Source organism: Leptonychotes weddellii, chromosome 1 (assembly GCF_054177405.1).
Source record: "Leptonychotes weddellii isolate Sample4059 chromosome 1, ASM5417740v2, whole genome shotgun sequence".
Classification (NCBI taxonomy): domain Eukaryota; kingdom Metazoa; phylum Chordata; class Mammalia; order Carnivora; family Phocidae; genus Leptonychotes; species Leptonychotes weddellii.
The window spans coordinates 20,703,371-20,722,545 of NC_138369.1; the positions used below are offsets into that span (position 1 = coordinate 20,703,371).

At 43.1% G+C, this 19,175-nt stretch overlaps 1 protein-coding gene across 1 annotated transcript in view; it reads right to left on the reverse strand.

Annotated features, from left to right (window-relative positions):
• The window catches only part of ERC2 (ELKS/RAB6-interacting/CAST family member 2), a 338,677-nt gene extending 327,466 nt beyond the window's left edge, over positions 1 to 11,211 (reverse strand). The window contains exons 1-2 of the mRNA XM_081805747.1: positions 11,059 to 11,211; positions 9,339 to 9,413 (exon numbers count right to left, since the gene is read on the reverse strand). The gene's annotated coding sequence lies outside the window, so the exon portion shown is untranslated. The remainder of the gene's footprint in view (positions 1 to 9,338; positions 9,414 to 11,058) is intronic.
• Positions 11,212 to 19,175: the final 7,964 nt, after the last annotated feature.

Below are 19,175 nucleotides of genomic sequence, written 5' to 3' on the forward strand. Positions count from 1 at the left end.
TAAATAAATAATAAATAAATAAAAAAGAATGGGCACTGCCAGGATTCCTGAGGCCATATTCATAATCTTTCTACTGCTTTCCAGGTCATTCTACCACTCCCTCATCCCAATTTCAAACCCCACACAATCCACAAACACCAAAAGCAGGTAGTTACTGCCATGAAAGTGGAATGAAAGAATAAAGAGAATTCAGCATCTCTGCTTGTGTCAGCCCCCTACCGAAACTCCTTGGTGATTAAGTTCAAACCTCATCTCCTTAGTGGATCATAGGGTCTTCACACCTGCCACTCTGTCTGGCCCCTTTCAACATACCCCATCCAGTTCCACAGGTCTACTTTCACTCCCCCAAATCCCAAATCTCCCATTCTCTTGCTCATCTTTGGATCTAGACCGTCCCCTCTGTTATTTGCACCATCAAAACCAAGGGCACCCAGCTAACACCACTTAGTGCTCTACCTCACCCCAGGTGTCACCTTCTTCAAGAGGCCCTCCTCATCCTTCATCCATGAATCTCCTAAGTCCTCCATGACAGCCTGGGTGTTCCCCCATAATAGTTCCCATTACAATAGCCTGCTTACTTATCTAGTGCCCCACTAAAGGCTACAACTCCTGAGTCCCTAAAAATCACTTGCTCTGATTACAGTTGCACCCCCCTGTGCCCAGCAGAGGACTGGCATGAAGCACACACACATATGGTGACTACATAATACAAACACAAAACTCTTTGTTAATAAAGTCCATCATGAAAGCACACTGGCCATTCTTGTTTTCCAGAATAAAATAGCTAATAAAATGACAGCTACTCCATCAATTCTTTGCACGAAAAAACTGTCATAAAAAAATATCATTTTAGATCTGGAAAAGGACCAGATGATTTTGACACATACCAAGAGATCCCCAAATAAGGAGAAAGCTAGTGGCAAAGCCAAAAATGGAACTTAGGTCTTTTGACTCGCAGGTCAGTGCTCACGTCTCTTTATCCAAAAGAATCTGCTCTAAGTTATTCTAAGCAACTATTTGTGTTACTGAATTCAAGATGGGCTGTCAAAGTATTTGAAGCCCGTGTATGAAAAGATAGCTTTTTCTTGAACTTGACCAAAAAGGTAAAGAATTTCCCTTGTGTACCCCTGCTCACTGCTCTGTGCTTGCAAGCCTGATGAACAGCAGTCCCTGAAACTCAGTTGCCTTTGTATCCACACAGCATCAAACAAGATCTATTTTCAAAGAGTTCCTAAGAATGCCAAGCTATCATCCCATTCACAACCAAACCTCTTGCATCCCCCCCAAAGAGAGGTTCCAGGAACAAGAGGGTTAAAGGGCCAAAATGCAAAACAAAGACGGGGTAGGTGGGAACTTTACCTAGAAGGAAAAAGACACACGCACATCATGGGAAAGAAAGAAAATACATCAAAAGCCCCCTCCTGAGAGCCAAATGTGAAAGAGTCAACAACATTGCTCCCAGGATCCTGCCCTTTTGAGCCATTGTCTTGCTCCTCCAGGTGATAACAGTTAATGTTGAGCTGGCTGGCAGGAAGGCAGCATGGTTAATCTGCCTGAAACCGGGCATAAGAAAGCCATCGTGGTAGAAGTTTGGTGGCTACCAGTATCACCAAGAAAATAACAAGGGATCACGGTACCAATCCAACCACGTATCTTGCAGAACAGCTCAAACCTCCACCTTCAGAGCAGAATTCACCCCCAGAGCAACTCCCAGACCCCACCTTCAGTCACCTTGGACCCACAGAGGATTAACTTCCCACCCTGACCACACCCACCTTGTTTTAGAGAAACTTGCTACATAGGAGCTAGTAACTACAATGCACAACTAGGTTTAGTTTCTTATCTAAAGCCCTGCCCTTTCTTATTATAATTAGCCACACTGCTTTAGTGGAAAGTCTCTCACAGTCTGTGTAAGGATCTGAGAGTATTCCTACAGAACAGTCACACTGTTCAATTCCCATTCAAGTTCTTGTCTTCTGAGCCACTAAGGAGTTGCCTTGAATTAATAGTTCGTTCTTAATACATTTACGGGGAATGCACTTTGCTGCCTGCAATTCATTCATACTCTGAAATCATGTAATGACAACTACCTTTAGGGGTGGAAAGCTGTAAGGAAAGGGGAAAAAAAAAAAGAAAGAAACACTATCAGACCCCCCCACCCACACACACACACGAGCGAACGCACTGCACACATACAAGAGAATCAAGTGAGCAAAATGTAGAATCTAAAGAATAAACCAAAGCAAAGTAAAACTGCTTCTATAAAGCACCTATGATTATTGTCACTGGCCTTCCATCTATAGGTGTATCCCAGGGATGCCCTCCCACCCAACCCATATTTTTCTTCTGCTGGGGCCACAATCTCACTATTGACTTCCAGGAAAAAGTCATCACTTAGTTCTTTCCTGAAAGTACTGGCAGCCTTTCTTCCCTTTCTCTTCTTTCTCTTTAATTTTGTTGAGTGCCCACTAGATGCCAGCAACTAGAGATTTCCTGGACCTTCAAAGCAATAAATCTGAAAGATGGAAGTGGAAAAGGAATGCCCAAAAAGTTAAATGCAGAACTTGAGGCACAACACTGGGAAACAGAGCTAGCCGATGGCTAAGAAAATCTGACTACGGCAGAAGGTGAACTGGCCCAAGAGAGGGGTGACCAATTATATCAACAATTAAGTCAGCGAGGTTGTGGCCTTGAGCTTCCACAGCCAAGGCAGAGTGAGAAGCAAATCACACAGAAGACTCAGCCCCAGCTGTGGAAGAAAAACAGCCTGGCTCTTCCTGGTGCCTTCGCATCAACAACGGGACTCGGTTGTTTCTTCTGTTGTAATCATGGGGCCACACACTGCTCCTACTATGGCAAGCAATAATTTAGCGACCTTGAGAGTCAGGCAGATGTGGGTTCAAATTCTAGATCTGCCACAGCATTAACTTTGAGCAAATTCTTCTGTTCATTCATTCAATCAACAGATATTTATTTGAGCATCTACTATGTGTTAAAAACTCTTCTGGGAGGTGGGGTGCCTGGGTGTCTCCGTCAGCTAAGTGTCTGACTCTTGATCTCAGCTCAGGTCTTGATATCAGGGTCTTGATCTCAGGGACGTGAGTTCAAGCCCCACATTGGACTCCATGCTGGACATGGAGCCCACTTAAAAAAAAAAAAAAAGACTCCTCTAGGCACTTGGGATACAACAAAAAGCAAATTTCTTGCCTTCATAGAGCTTAGAAAATTCTTTGAGCCTCAGTTTCCTCATCTATAAAATAGGAGTAATATACCTACCATTATAGGTAGTTTGAAATGAGGAATATAAAGCACCTAGCACATAGTAGATGCTCAGTAAATGGTATCCTTCACAGAACAGAGCTAACTTACCTACAACTCCCAACGAGAGTGTAAGCTCCAAGTGAAGAACTATCTATAGCTCACCTCTATACCCCCTAGTACCCATCACATAGTAGATACTCAATAAATATTTCACAAATCAATGAATAAGTAATCAATAGTAGCCATTATTATGGTAACTGATAATCATTATTCTTCCCCAAGGCACTGAGCTGTATTACCTAAAAAAGCAACAGGTCATTAAATTAAAGCCTTTTTTTTTTTTAGGAAAATAAGATGCACTATATAATATGTCTTCAGACTTTTTTTTACATGAAAGCAAATGTTACTAAGCATAAGTATTCCAATCCAAGGAATCTATTAGTACAGAGACCTGCATGGACAGCTGATATTGATACCTACCCACTGCTTCCCTAACCACAAAGAACAAGTTGGACAGACTTTAGGTTGATCCAGAAGACACATAAAAAGTCAGTTAAATGATGGGGTGCCTGGCTGACTCAGTTGGTGGAGAGTGCAACTCTTGATCTCAGGTAATGAGTTCGAGCCCCACATTGTGTATAGAGATTACCTAAAAATAAAATCTTTAGGGGCGCCTGGGTGGTTCAGTCGGTTAAGCATCTGACTCTTGATTTCGGCTCAGGTCATGATCTCAGGGTGTGAGTTCAAGCCCCACATCAGGCTCTGCGCTGGGCATGGAACCTGCTTAAGATTCCCTCTCTCCCTTTCCCTTCGACCCTAACTCCCTCTCTAAAAAAAAAAATAATAATAATAATAATAAAATATTTTTTAAAAAAAGGAAGATATATGAAGTTTGGCCCATGTACTAAAAGATGATCAGATAGGCTAAGCTTTTAAAAAAGTGTCACATCAACAAACAATCACAAAATCTCAGTGGCTTAAAACAACAAAGGTTTATTTCCTGCTCACATTGTATGTCCAATGCCAGTTGCTCAATCAGTGACTCAGGGACCCAGGCAGATGGGAGCTCCATCTCAACACATGCTTCCATGACCATCACAGCAGAAGCGAGCACTGGATGGTCTCACACTGGAAATTAAATATTCTAGCAAAGAAGTGACACAAGTCACTTCCAACATAAACCTGGAAGGAGAGAAAAGTAGCTAGGGAGAACATGAACAATCTCTACCCCTGGTGATATGAAGACCAACAAGTTGTGGGATAACAAAGGGATTTGTTAAAGAGGGTGCTCCAATAAAACAACTACATAGCTCTAAGGTTCTCAAATCCTAGACCTGGGAGGGTGGTATAGGGGTCATTTTAGAGTAGTGGCCTCAACATGAAGGCATCTCAAACAACACAAACCTGGACTCTGAATTTTCAGGGCAACTCTGCTTTTTTCTCTAACTGTACTGAGGGTCCAGATAAGTTTTTATTTAGGAAACACAAAAAAAGTTTCTACAGCTGAAAAACATTTGAAAACCACTAATGTAAACCAAATCCTTTGTTTTACAGATTAAAAAAAGTAGACAGAGAGGGGAAAAAAGGGAGGCCCAGGAAGTTAAAGTGACCCCACCCCATCCCCAGGAAAGCTCCTGAATGTTTAGCAGATGTCCTCTGACAGATTTGCTATACCATTGACCACCCTCTGGCCTTACCCTTCATCTCTGCTCCCTTTAACTGGCACAAGAGAGACAGACCCAGACCAAGATCATGTCACACAACAAATGGTATGGACCATAAGTCGTCCCCACCCTACTGCACTAAATAATGATTCACATCCCATTAGCAATTCTCTACATTACTCATTCCCTACTTCCTGGCAAATGTGAAGCCATTAGTAGAAGTTAATACTAACCTTCAGGAGACTTTCATTTTGTTCTCAGAAGAACAGGTTAACAGCCAGCTATGATTTGTATTCGCTCACTTCCATTCTCTTCTCATGTTCCCAGCTCTGCTTTGTGCCCAGCTTTTCCTCCACCTTCATTCACACTAAACACTGGGTGTCACATACTTAAGCTTCAGTGGTCTTCTAACCTCCAGTCTCTGTCTTTTTCAAATCATCTTATACTTGCTAGCCCATGAAATAAAACTCAAACTTTTCAACCTGGAATCGTTACCTCCTCAATTTTACCCCAGCATACTTTTCCAACATTCTCTCTGCTGTAGTACTTACCCTGCCCAGCCAAAGGCAAGATGAAGGGCCTGGCAGTCAAAATGACATAGTAATGAATCCTAGATCTTGTGCAAGTTCCTTAATCTGAGTTCCAATGTTCTCTCCTATAAAATTGGTATGATGGTGTCTACTTTGAGAAGCTCTTGAGAGAGTATAACAGTGAGGATTATGTCTGACTACAAGCAACAAATAGTGGCTTGCAAGTAAGAAGGTTATTTGTTTTGAGCAATAAGAAGTATGGGAAGGGGACACCTGGGTGGCTCAGATGGTTAAGCGTCTGACTCTTGATTTCAGCTCAGGTCATGATCTCAAAGTTCTGGGATACAGCCCCGAACTGGGCTCTGTGCTGGGCATGGAGTCTGCTTAAGATTCTCTGTCCCTCTGCCCCTCCCCCTCCAAAAAAAAAAAAAGAAGAAGTTTGGGAGAAGTCAGTTTAGGCTGGTACTATGGCTCAACAATGTCATCAAGATCAAGACCCACCCTTCCAAGTTCCAGCTTTGCCATTTTTAATACCTGGTCCTATCTTTGTTGTTGTAGTTGGCTGCTTCCCTTTCAGGCACTGCACCTAAGTTCCCAGCAGCAAGAAGCAGAAAGGGGCCAAAGCTGTTGGGGTATACTAGCCAAGTGTGTCCTCCTCACTAAGCTTTCAAGAAAGCCCCCATCCAGGGCGCCTGGGTGGCTCAGTTGGTTAAGCGACTGCCTTCAGCTCAGGTCATGATCCTGGAGTCCCGGGATCGAGTCCCGCATCGGGCTCCCTGCTCAGCAGGAAGTCTGCTTCCCCCTCTGATGCTCCCCCGTCTCATGCTCTCTCTGTCTCTATCTCATTCTCTCTCTCAAATAAATAAATAAATAAAATCTTTAAAAAAAAAAGAAAGCCCCCATCCAACAACATCCACTTATATCATTATAAGACCTGAGTCCCATGGCCACTCTAGGCTGTTAAGGGAGTCTTGGAAAGTGAGATGTCCATATTCCCATCTCAAACAAAATTGGGTTCTTTTAGTTAGAAAGGAGACAATGAATATTGGATAGGCAATCAGTAATGTCTATCCCAATATTAAATTATATATTTTATGTAAAGTGCTAAGCACAGTAGTTAACAGCTCAATAAAAGTTGAGCTGTAATTACTGCTATTATTATGATTACTGTTGTTATTATTATTATTAACCTCTCTTACCCTCTGGCCAAATGGAATAACTCATATCTAGATATTCTTCTTACATTTCTACTATGCATGTATCTATCTGCTCTATATGTATCTCCAACATTATCTCTGCTTCAAGGTCCAGGAAAATGCCATTTCATCCAAGAAGTCTTTCCTGACACCTACTCCTAATAATAAGTTCTATGGTGGCAGAACCCACATCAGACAAAAACTCCTGTGTTCATTATTCCATTGAGCATAGTCTCTTAGAACACAGTAGGTTCTAATAAACAGTGCCTTGATAATTTAAGTAATTCATGTACATATTCATATCCACATTTACAGTCAGTCTTCTAGAATCAAACATGGCATATTCCTGAAATGTAAAAGTTAAACACTAGCTTTATATGTCATAAAGCTAGTTGTGGGAATGAGGCGATGAAGACTGTATTCCCCAAAAATAAGACGAAAAAACTATAAAATTCTCTAAGACACCATGCTTTTAAAATGTTGTAGGAGTTCAGATTATAGTTCATCAAATATTCCCTCCTCTACTATGGGCAGAGTCTACTTTTACCCATGGATTTGATCTTCACCATGTGACGGGCTATGTCCAAAAAGGTCGTTTGTGAAAATGACATTGCTTGTGCCACTTGACTCGGCTATCAAATCCAGTTATCTGCCACAAGAGGGGTATGCCTCAAGTAGCTATCCCTTCTGCCTGGGCCCCAGAACACATGCGGAGCAGACCAAAACCAAGTGCAGCGGACAGCAGAACTACCCCAGGAATGCAGCCTAGATCAGTCAAATCACAGTCAACCTAAAAACTCAGGAGTGTGAGAATTAATACCTGTTGCTATAGTCAAGAAGTTTTGATACACAGCAAAAGTTGACTAATGTAACTTTTATCAATTGATGTATTTCAGCATTTCTTACATATTAATTCACTTTGTTCCTTTTCTTCACACAAGAAAGAAGAGACTGAAGAATCTCTGCCTTTGGTACACCCAGTGATGTCTACCTTTGGATCAATTATCATTAATACCAGTGCTTTTCTATTTTCCATTTGTTCTGTTTTTCTAAAATAAGGAAAGTCACAATAAAGTATCAAGGAATAATTGCTGAAACTAAACCACTGGCTGGCAAATAGGTCTCCAATATAACAGCCAAAATGTTAACTTCTTTTTTTTTTAAAGATTTTATTTATTTATTAGAGAGAGAGAGAGAGCGCGCACAAGCAGGAGGAATGGCAGGCAGAGGGAGAAGCAGGCTCCCCACAGAGCAAGGAGCCCAATGCGGGACTCAATCCCAGGACCCCAGGACCATGACCTGAGCCGAAGGCAGACGCTTAACTGACTGAGCCACCCAGGCATCCCCAAAATATTAACTTCTTAGACGATAAAAGGGTTTATAAAGGGTGTCCCTAGTAAAACAAACAAAAATGTAGATTATACAAAGTTAACCTCACCAAAGTCAAAGACTATCTGTTGAGGTGAATTTATGGATTCCAACACCATTCATTTAAACTAATATTCGAGGGTATCTATGTGGGCAAACCATGACCATTGAGTTTCACCAAAGGGAAGACACTGATAAGGCTGAAGTCTTGTAGCCTTTCCAACATAATAAAACAAGAGGGCCATACTATTTCAAGAGAATGATTTTAAATACAATTATATTTAATTGCTAAGAGAAAAAGAGTCTTTGTAAGTGAAAGAGAAAATAAAATTCTAATCCCTTAGCAAAAGAAAAAAAAAGCCAACTGAATGATAAGAGCATGTATTCAACCAATACCTATTCAGAACTCCAACTGGAAATTTAAGGTATCAGTAAAAATAGAAGAGTGTGGATTTTGTTTTGTTTTACCTTCTTTTAAATAATCATCATTATATTTGGAACCAAATTTCCACTGGGCCAAAGCTGGCTTATTAGAAATATATAATACACAAAGTTACTAAATTTGTCTATTGGTGAAATGATGGCCTTCAGAGAGACAAAGCACACAGTGCAAAGGCCATTAACATCGCAGTGGATTGGAAACAGAATAGCACCTATCTATGCTGGGAGAGTCCATACTTCAGAACGGACACATATAGATGGCACAACCATATTTGAATTCAAGGTCACAGGCTCTGGGTCAGAGAAACCTGGACTCAAGTGCTCACTCTTACCCTAAACTGCAGCAAGATACATAATCCCTTTTAGTTTCCGTATCTATAATTTGGGGGTAATAATAACCCCTACCTCATAGGAGCTCTGAAAGTTTTTAAAAAGATAATGTATGTAAAATATCCACAAAGGGCTAGCATTTACAATAGCAATAATAATAGTAATAGTAATAATACTACCTTGACAAACCTGGCTCGCACATGAAAAATCCTAATCAGTGTACTCTGGCTCATAATCTGTTCACGAAACACTGAATGCACAGCTTTATATTCACATCCAGATACAGCTTCTATAAGGTAACAGGATCAACCAGTAATTTCTCTACTGAATTCAGGGAGAAGGGCACTGAAAAAAATAAGCCTTTCATTTATAGAGCACTGAGGAGGAGCTGGTCCTGCTGCCCACACTCCATCCACCCAAAAAGTCTTGCTGATGAAACCATGCTTCCTTCCATCACCATCCACACACCGCCCTCCCAAACTGTGCAGGGCTTTTATTAAAGCACAGAGGCAGACAGACAAGATGGCTCACCTTAGAAGCAAACTCACCTTAAAGGCAAACTCTTCTACCCTCCGGAAAGGCTCTGGCTCGACCCCACTGCCACATCCAAACTGACAGCCAAACTGTAAGTGAAGAAGGCAAGCCCTCACTTCCAGAAGTTGAGTTACACTGTCAAAAACTAAAGGCACCTCTTCTATTCGTGATAATCCTAATAAAGCATGCTTGTCTGCTTCAAAAATATCTTATAAACCCATTAACAGAGCCAATTACAACTGCATACTGAGAAAACAATGTGACTTTACAAGGACAAGAGTGACCATAGGAGACAAAGTGCCACACCCTTTTTCCAGATAGCTCAACAGTAAACGGTGTCTCTTATAAAGGAGCCTGCAATTCTAGAGAAATAGGTGGACAATTCTAACCCCCAACATACACCCCCATCACTGCATTTTTTACACATATCCATTTCATTTTCATTTTAAGCCAATGGCCTGAGCATCCCCAACTACTACAACTAGTGAGAGGAGAAGGAGAAGAGAAGAAACAAACACAAGTCAAGCATACTTGGTTCTAAGCGCATTTACGAAGAGTTTTCTTCCCGCTTGTCTCCCTCTCACAGCTGGAGCCTCATACCTGGTGGAAACCAATGGTTAAGTAAAACCACTGATTTAAAAAGCCAACCAGGAAACTAACCATGACAAGTGGGAGCTGCCCTCCTCTCCCGAGCGTTGATTGGTTCTTGAGGTTTTACCGGTCCCCGTTCTGCCCACATAAGTGGCAGGTGTGACTGTCAATCACAGAGGGACCTGACAATTCACCACTCCGGGAGTAAATTGCCTTTCATCCAGCAAAGGCAGGTAGCCGCCTAAAATCGATCCGCTCCTAACAGAGCAGACCCTCCCTCTCTGGCAAAGAGAAGAGAGACCCTTAAGTACAAAATAAATAAGGCCGGGCCGATCCGAGAGTTTATGAGCGCTGTTTTATTATCCCGCACCAAAGCAGCCCTTAATCTTCACTGTCCTAAGATGATCTTTCAAAGGCTCGGACGAAAATTTTTTTAAAAATGAAAATAAAAAATTAGGTACAACCTTCTAAGTACCCCTTTTATTGTAAAATTCGGAGATGGGGAGGGGGAGGCAAGGAATGTCGTTCAGTTTAATTTCACATCGTATTCGTTTTTATACACCACCACCCTCTACCCCTCCCCAGTAAAGCCAGCTTCATTTTCCCTGACACGATTTTTTTTTTTCTTAATACCTTCCCCTCGGAGCCCACCGAGGCATCCAGGCACCCCACCCCCCTGGACTGGGGCTCCACCTTTCAACACTTTGTTCTGCTCGGGGTTCCCCGAGACCCTTGCCCCTGAGAACACCCCACCCCTCGAGGCAACAGGGGAAAAGCCAGGAGAAAGAGGGGGGAGCTGGAGAGAAGAAAGGCGATGGGAGTGAGGGTGGCTGCCGGAGAGGGACTGCGGGAGGTGGCCCGGGCCGCCGGGGCGAGCGAGCGGCGCCAGCGCGCCAGAGCAAGCCGTGCACTTGTTCCAATCCGGGGGTTTCTACATCAAGGCAAATCCGCCCTTAGGCCGCCCCATCCTTTCCCCCGCCCCAGAAAGCCCCGGTGGAGGCGGATGGTTCACCCCTCGGCTCCCCGCGATAACGCATTGCAGCTCCCCACGAGTGAGGGGGACCCGGCACGAGGGATGCCCGGCACCGGCGCCCCGAGGGAGCCGGGCGACCAGCGGCCCCGGCCCCGGCGTCGACGTCTCACCTTTCCGATGCTCGCCCCGGGGCCGTCCCACATGGATTTTTACAACCTCACGTCGCCCTGGCCCCGGGCGGCCGGGAGGAGCCGGAGCCGGCGCCGGAGCCGGAGCCCGAGCGAGCAGGAGCGGGAGGAGGAAAAGGTGGAGCGGGGCTGGGAGGGAGGGCACGGCTCCGAGGGCCGGGGCCGGGCGCGGGGCCGGGCGGGGCTGACGGCCGAGGGGGCGGCACCCGCCGCAGTCCCGAGACGCGCGCTCGCGCGGCGCTGCCAGGGCTGCGCTCCGCCGGGCCCCCCGCCCGGCCGCTCCGCGCGCTCGCCTGCTCGCCGCGGCCCTGACTCACATTCCCAGCATTCCCGAGGAGCCGCTGGGGGGGCCGGGGCTGGGACGCGGGCGCCTCCGCGGGGGGCAGCAGAGAGCGCCTGACCCCGGGTGACGGGGGTCTTCGAAGCGCCACCTCCCAGGCAGCCGCCTTCTCGAAGCACCTGGCCCTCATCTCCTCTCCCCGACGCCCCTTCCCGGGTACCCCCCTCCAAAGGCTGCCAGGCACTCCTGGGACTGGTCAGGTGGCTTCGGCGACAGGGACAGGGATGGTACGTGGTAGACGGGATGCAACTGTCTTTTAAGTTAAGCTTTGGGGGGGGGGGGGTCCAAGGTTCCCATACCCTGGCACCCTCCTATTAGCTTAATCTTCTTTAGGAGAGTGAAGGGATTTCATAAGATTTTCACTTTCTTGTTCCCCTGAGGGAAAGAGAGAATGGAAGATGAAAAAGGGAGCAAGGAAAAAGAAACCATCAACATCATAGTTGCCATTCATTGAATGCCTTCTCTGTGCCCTGCTATGTGCGTGCATCGTCCCACTTACGGTAGAAAGATGGTGTCTGAGTTAATTACACACACACATACACACCTCAAGATAATGTGCAGCAGGAGTTGGACACGTTTTTCATTGGAAAAAGCTTCCACCCAGCAAGTCTGGAGCACCAGCCACTACCGTTTTATATTAGGGATGGCACTCCAAACCTCACTGGAATCTCCAGATTTGGTCTCTCACTGAGTAGTCAATTTGCAAGACTAGAGCAGTGATTTCCTTCCTGTCCTGATGAGTCTGCTGCCGGCAACTGCAGTGGCCAAATCTAAATGTCTCCTCCTGGGAAGCTCCAACAAATGAAGCTAAATCCAGCCATGGGATGTCTGGATGAGCAGAGGTATGGAATCAGCACAATGACTAGGAATGACTCCTTCCTTCCTCCCATGATGGGAATTGAAATATTTAATGAAGGAAGTAGACTCTACTCAAATGCCCTGTTCCTTAAGCCTTCCTTTTACACCTCTAGTGTTCATAGTTTTTCACAGACTCATGGCCCCTGAGGCCTCTTTGCCCTTACCCTCTTCTTTCTCTCGGTCACCAAGAAATCAGCACTCATTCTGTCGACCTGAATGCTCCAGGGTAAAACCAAGCAACACCTGTTGTGTTTAGTTTTCTGTGTACCTCCTTGATAGCCTTTACTAGTTAGGTAGATGATAGATAGATAGATAGATAGATAGATAGATAGATAGATAGATAGATAGATAGATAGATGTACCTTGTTGAGAGTGCTTTGAGAAGTCCTAAAATCCCTTATCTTTTGAAATGTGACCAATGTTTATTGACTACCCCCTATGTGCACCACTTACATTTTTTCCACTACTCTCAAAAAAGCTCTTTAGGATATTTACTGTCTTTCAGAAAAGTCAGATAACATATCCAGCTGAGAATGTATTTAAATCTATGCCTAAAGCTCACTATTCTTGGCTACCCATTCTCTTTTCCTTTGATCCATGGGTTCTAAACAACAATCATTGAACTTCATTGGGACAAGTTCTTGTTTATATGCCTATGTACATTTTACCCCCAGAGAGAAGATCTATGGTTCTCAACAGATTTCTTTTGCATTGGGTCCTTGAAAAAGTTAAGAATAATCACTTTAAACAGAAAGCAACTTTATGTAGTAAAACAAGGACTGGAAGTTTTAGAGATCTTAAGTCATCTTTATCTTCTCTGGGACTTAGTTTTCTCATCTGAAAAATTAAAAAGCTGACCTAAAGGATCTTAAGGTACACTGCAGTAAGGGAGACAGACAAGAAAACAGGCCATTACAATATCGGTTATGAAGGAACAATGCTCTGGGTAGTGTAACAGCATGTAGGAAGGACAGCCAACATTTTCCCTGGGGTTCAGAAATGGATTCCCAAGGAATTTCATAAGATTTTCACTTTCTTGTTCCCCTAAGGGAAAGAGAGAATGGAAGATGAAAAAGGGAGCAAGGAAAAAGAATGTCATCAAATTTGCTTGCTACATCCACCCTTCCTGTCCCACCCCGTGCTCAGCCCAGAGCAGCAGCCTGCATACTCTGTGAAGCCAACCATAGGAGATTGAATCTTTGGAGAACATCTGCCCCTGGGTGGGCTGTCACAGGATCTCCCCACAGTATTTGAAACTGGGCCATTGGAATGAGTCAGCCAGTGGGTACTGAGTGGTGAGCTTGTAGCTCAAATCAGAACTAGGGCACCCAAAACCATGGTACCAAAGTCACTGAGAAATGAGCTCTAAGACCTTTGCTGGTCGACAGAAAGGAGAATAGTCAGCCAAATAGACAGAAACTGAGATTCCTAAAGGTCTAAAAGATTTGAATATCTAACTGCTTACTTGATAACAACAATGTGGGTATCTAACTGGCATCTCAAACTTGATTAGTTCTAAACAGGACTCTGGATTTTTATGTACCACATTTTTTCTTTCCCAAGGTCACCCATCAGATTAATGATACCACCCTTTATCCAGTTGCTCAGGTACAAACCTAGAAGCATCTCTGATCCCCCCTTTTGCTTATACCACGCCTCTACCCCATCAGTCAGTTTTATCAGCTCTGCCCAGGGCCATATTGGAGCCTGAAACAAAAAGAAAACTGTGTACTCCTATATATATATATATATACTTTTTTTTGAACCAAGTAGAAAAATTAACAAAATCTCCACAGTGAAAAAACACAACTGTATCTAAAGCCCCATGTTGCCCAATATGTTCAGTCACTACTGCCAACCCTCTTAAAACTAGCCAGTAGGTAGACATGATAGCCAAGTGGCCCAGGAACTGAGCACTGGTTAGAAATGATCGTTCTTGTTGCACAATGATACAGAGTCATAAAACACAGAAACAACAACCTCTCTCTCTTTTACACATATACACAACCAGGAAGATGCAGGACTGAGATTCAAATCTATGTGTTGGTTCACAAACTGGCCCCCTTACATGGAGGGCAAGGAGAGACCAAAGAAAGAGGCAGACCATTCCAGATTGGTAGGTGTCAGGTTTAATAAGAAAGGGACCTTACATACAAGGCTAATCTCCAGTGATTCCAAGATGAGTAGATCTCTGCACCTGCCCATCAGAATCTTAAAAGTTTATATAGAGGCCCTAACAGCATTCAGTCATGTATACTGTCCAGATGATCTCAACAACACCTTACTCTCTCAAGGCTACGTCCTTAAAACGGGCCCCACTGTGGGAAGGGTGAGCAGAGTATACATTCTAAGGACTGCGGAGTGGATGAGGAGCTTCAGATTACCCAGGTCCAGCTCATGGTCAACTGGTGAACACATTCTCTCAATTACTTCCTCCAACACAAGGCAGTCTGGCTCCAGAATCGACACGGCAAAATCAACTGGACTTGGTGATTGCTTGGATATGGGACAAGAGGGAGGAGCCAAGAATCCTCCCAGGAGTCTGGTTCAGGCAACTGGATAATGTGTCATTCACTTAGACTGGAAATAAAGGTGGAGGTGGGTGATACAGGTTTATAGAAAATTTATGAATAATTTATGGATTCATTTGGAGCTTTTTGAATTTGTAATGCCAGGGACCTCAAGGTGGAAATATCCAGAAAGTGACTATCTCAGTGTGCTTTGAAGTCAGATGAGAGATTATGAAGACAGTGTGTGGAAGTCATCATGTTTGGTAATTAGAGCCATGGGCATGGATGAGTAACCCAGGACAGTAATTAGCCATGAGAAGAATTTAGTTAGATGAGAAACCAAATCCCAAACAACTCACAATTATCTGTCCTTAGGCATGGGGTCATTTGTACATGTCTCTTAACAAGGTAAGTTTAATTCAAGAGAAACATCATTGGGCTGCCATAAAAGAAAAAAAGACCCAATTAACTGACCCACTAGCACCACCACCACCACAGTTAATTGGATCAGAAATAATCACCTGACCCTTAGGAAGCCAACCTATTGGCTTAACTAAGCCAATCTAAGCCAATTCTCTTTGCCAGGAATGTTTTAAGGCCCTTGTAACCCTAAGCATCATAGCAAGCATATCAAAATCCAGCACCATCAAAATATTTCTTCCCTGTGGAAATTTTTGAAAGTTTTTTAGCTTTGCTTTTACAATTATTTGGCTAATTTATTACATTTCACTGTGGCTATGATTGGTCCATAATCATAGAACATAAGAATTATTGTGAGGGCACCTGGGTGGCTCAGATGGTTAAGCGTCTGCCTTCGGCTCAGGTCATGATCCCGGGGTCCTGGGATCGAGTCCCACATCGGGCTCCCTGCTCCTTGGGAGCCTGCTTCTCCCTCTGCCTCTCTCTCTCTCTCTCTCTCTCTGTCTCTCATGAATGAATAAATGAAATCTTTAAAAAAAAAAAAAAGAATTATTGTGAAATGAGAAGAAAATCTAACCTACAATTATTTTCAAATGGAATGAAATGTTTATAAATATGAAAAACCATAGTTATGTTTTATACACATTTATAAACATTTATTAATTCCCCATTTACAGTTTTCTGTAAGTCTGTAATCTCAAGGTATGCAAGTCTTTCAGGGGCTTGCAAAAATGTTGGTTAAATGTCTATATAATGTAAAATTACATCAATTGCTTTAGTTCCTTGGCTTCCAATAACTTTCCATTTCCCCAATTCTGGCCACTCATGATTCTGGCCACCCTTGTTGTCCTTGGGTTCCACAAGATGCCTCTGTATCCTTCCAGTAGATACATACCGTTCTTTTTTCTGCCTCAGGTAGCTTGAGCAATTTTCTCTTCCTTGCAGCCACAATTACTCCCTGCATTGGGAAGCCAGCTTCCTTATGCTTAAACAAAGCCCTTCATTACAGTCCAGTAGAATCCAAAGCCTGAATCTGGCCCAGCTACCAGATTCCCCAAAGAAATCAAACCTGGGGGAAACCGCATAAGTAGATATTGTTATAGTTATTGGGTATTCCTTACTCTGCTTCTGGAAAGATATGGCAGATGGCCATGCCAAGCCCTGAGCCTGGCCTGTGTTTATTTCTTTATGGTATTTTCCATGATCTACTGCCCATCCCTTAGGCCTCCTCTTCTTTCTGCATTCCCTGATTTGGCTATTTAAAGGTAGTTCATTAATACATTTTAAATTATGCTAAAAGCTGTAAAATTAAAAGGACTTTTTACCATGCTCATTTTTCAAGAACAATTTCAAGATGGAAAAGGCCTCTTGGAAGCCCCTAAGGAGAGAAATAACTACAGATGCAGGGTTTAAAACCTTCCAAATGCTGCAGGCTCACATATTTTTTGGCTTCACCCAAACCCTGGCCCCTTTAGACTTGTGTTTTTGCTACTAAAGCAGTTACATTCAAATACCACCATGTTCTCTTTCTAAAAAGCTAAAGGCCTTCTGGAGAGTTAAGCTATTCTAGAAACCCATGAAAATGTCTTACCTTGAATCCTATCCACATTTCCATCCACACAGATGCTGAAAAGACCCAGCAAAACTTTTAAGGGAGCTAATAATGGGATTCATTACATGAGAGAAAAATCATTTTCAAAAATGGGGAGGAAGGTGTTGAAACATGAAAGATGTTTAAAATATCAATAACATAGTAAAGCCACCCATTTTTGTGTTTTCCTCCCTAGTGGCAAAAGTTCAGCATTTAATAGTTATGTGTCTTCAGACAAGTTACTTACTTTGAGATTCAGTCTGCTTATTTATAAAAGGGGAGTAGTTCACAGTTTCTTCTATACGTGGCTATGACAAGGATAAAATAAAACCATGCAGGTAAAGCCCTTAGAAGACTCAAGGAATGGTGGCTTCTGTGCCCAGGATGCTGATCCTGTTAAGGAAGAGAGTAAAACTTACATTAACATTGTCAGGAGTTTTAAACAAATTTGTGAATCTCCATGCTTAAATGGTCAGGATAAGGCAAGTGAGATACTAGCCTTGGGTGCAAAACTGAAGGAGGCATCAAAATCTCAGCAATCAAGGTAAATCCTATCTTAATATAGTGTTTTTGAAGAACGAATCAGCAAACTACAGCCCCGGGGGCTGACTGCCTGTTTTTGTAAATAAAGTTTTATTGAAAACTTTAAGAACCAAAACCAAACCAAAACAAACAAACAAAAAACCCTTTAAAAGAAACACAGAGAAAAAGAGGCTGGAGCTTCCATTATAGGCATTTTACACCCCGGTGTTCCAAAAAAGAATTTCTTACACTTGGGCTTTTAACAGCCAACATCCTGATGTGCTTCCAGTACATCATTCCTGTGCGGTGAGAAGGCCTGTGTTCATCTATTATCTTTATCACCTGGAGTCTCTCTGGGAGAGAGAAAAATACCTGCCCTAAAACGTGGGTTCTTGTGAGAGAAAGGGCAACACGATGCCTAGAAATGTTTCTTGGGACCAAAATGGACTTGTTTACCCAACTTAACCAAGGACCCAAGGTCTACAAAATAACAGCTTTACGCTACATATTTGAAAAGTCACTGAGAGAAATGTCTGAATAAACACTCAGAGAACTCCATAAACAGGAGTTGTTTTTTAGTAACAGGAGAATCGTTAATGTAACATGAAGAGTGGAATCCACAGTTAGACTGCAAAGATATAAGTGATGGGCCCATTAATCAGCCTGCCTCAGGGCAGGGGTTGATGCTAGATAAAGGTAGAATGGGGTGTGGACCCAGAAAACAGAAGAGGGAGCTAGTTTTCCTTCCAACCACTAGGTATATATCCTACCACCTACAAAAATGGCTCAGATTACTGAGTGTTCTATCACCAAGTAATTCTTATAGACAGTGAAAATGTTCATAACTTACGTTGCCAAAAATTCATCCATTTCTTGAAACAGGCTTTGGATCAGCTCTGAGAAACAGAGTTCTTTTCCAAACAAAAGCCTTAACTACACAATTAAATGAAAGGGAACTAATTTGCTTGGAGGAGAATAATAAAAGAAAACAAGCTATTTTGAATGATAAAAATATGTACCAAATTGGCAACAGCTTTAGAATGATGCTCCTGGGTTTGATTAATGAGATATATTATCAACTGAACAAACAAAGAGCATACTGGTTTAGGACCTTTTCTGCTTAACTTCTTAATAAAAATCCTAAAAAAATTTTTTTAGCTTACAAAAGTAAGAGGAGTGGATTGTAAAATAAAATTCACATATTCCAGGGATGCCTGGGTGGCTCAGTTGGTTAAGGGTCTGCATTCGGCTCAGGTCAGGGTCCTGGGATAAAGTCCTAGAGTCCTACGTTGATCCCCACTTCAGGTTCCCAGCTCGGCGGGGAGCCTGCTTATCTCTCTCCTTCTGCCTGCCGCTCCCTCTGCTTGTGCCTCCCCCTGCCCTGTCAAATAAATAAATAAAATCTTTAAAAAAAAAGTTAAAAAAAATTCAAACATTCCAGAAAAAGTGAAAATCTACCCTCAGAGACAACCAACCGCCTTTTTTTTTTTTTTAAGATTTTTATTTATTTATGTGAGAGACAGCATGAGAGAGAGCACAAGCAGAAGGAGGGGCAGGGGGAGAGGGAGAAGAGGAACAGGGAGTGAGCAGGGAGCCCAACTAGGGGTGGGGGGAGCTCCATACCAGGATCCTGAGATCATGACCTGAGTCGAAGGCAGAAGCTTAACCGACTGAGCCACCCAAGCTGGTGTATATTCCCTTGGATTTTTGAAATGTATGTTTTAACAAAAATTGGGCCCAATTACGGCTTTTTCTTTCCATATCCCTTATTTTCTCCTTTTAGCTTTAGACCGTGTCTTTCTGGCTTCAGAGGTTTTCGTATCGCCTTTCCTCCTTGGCCACAGTGACTGCTCCAAGG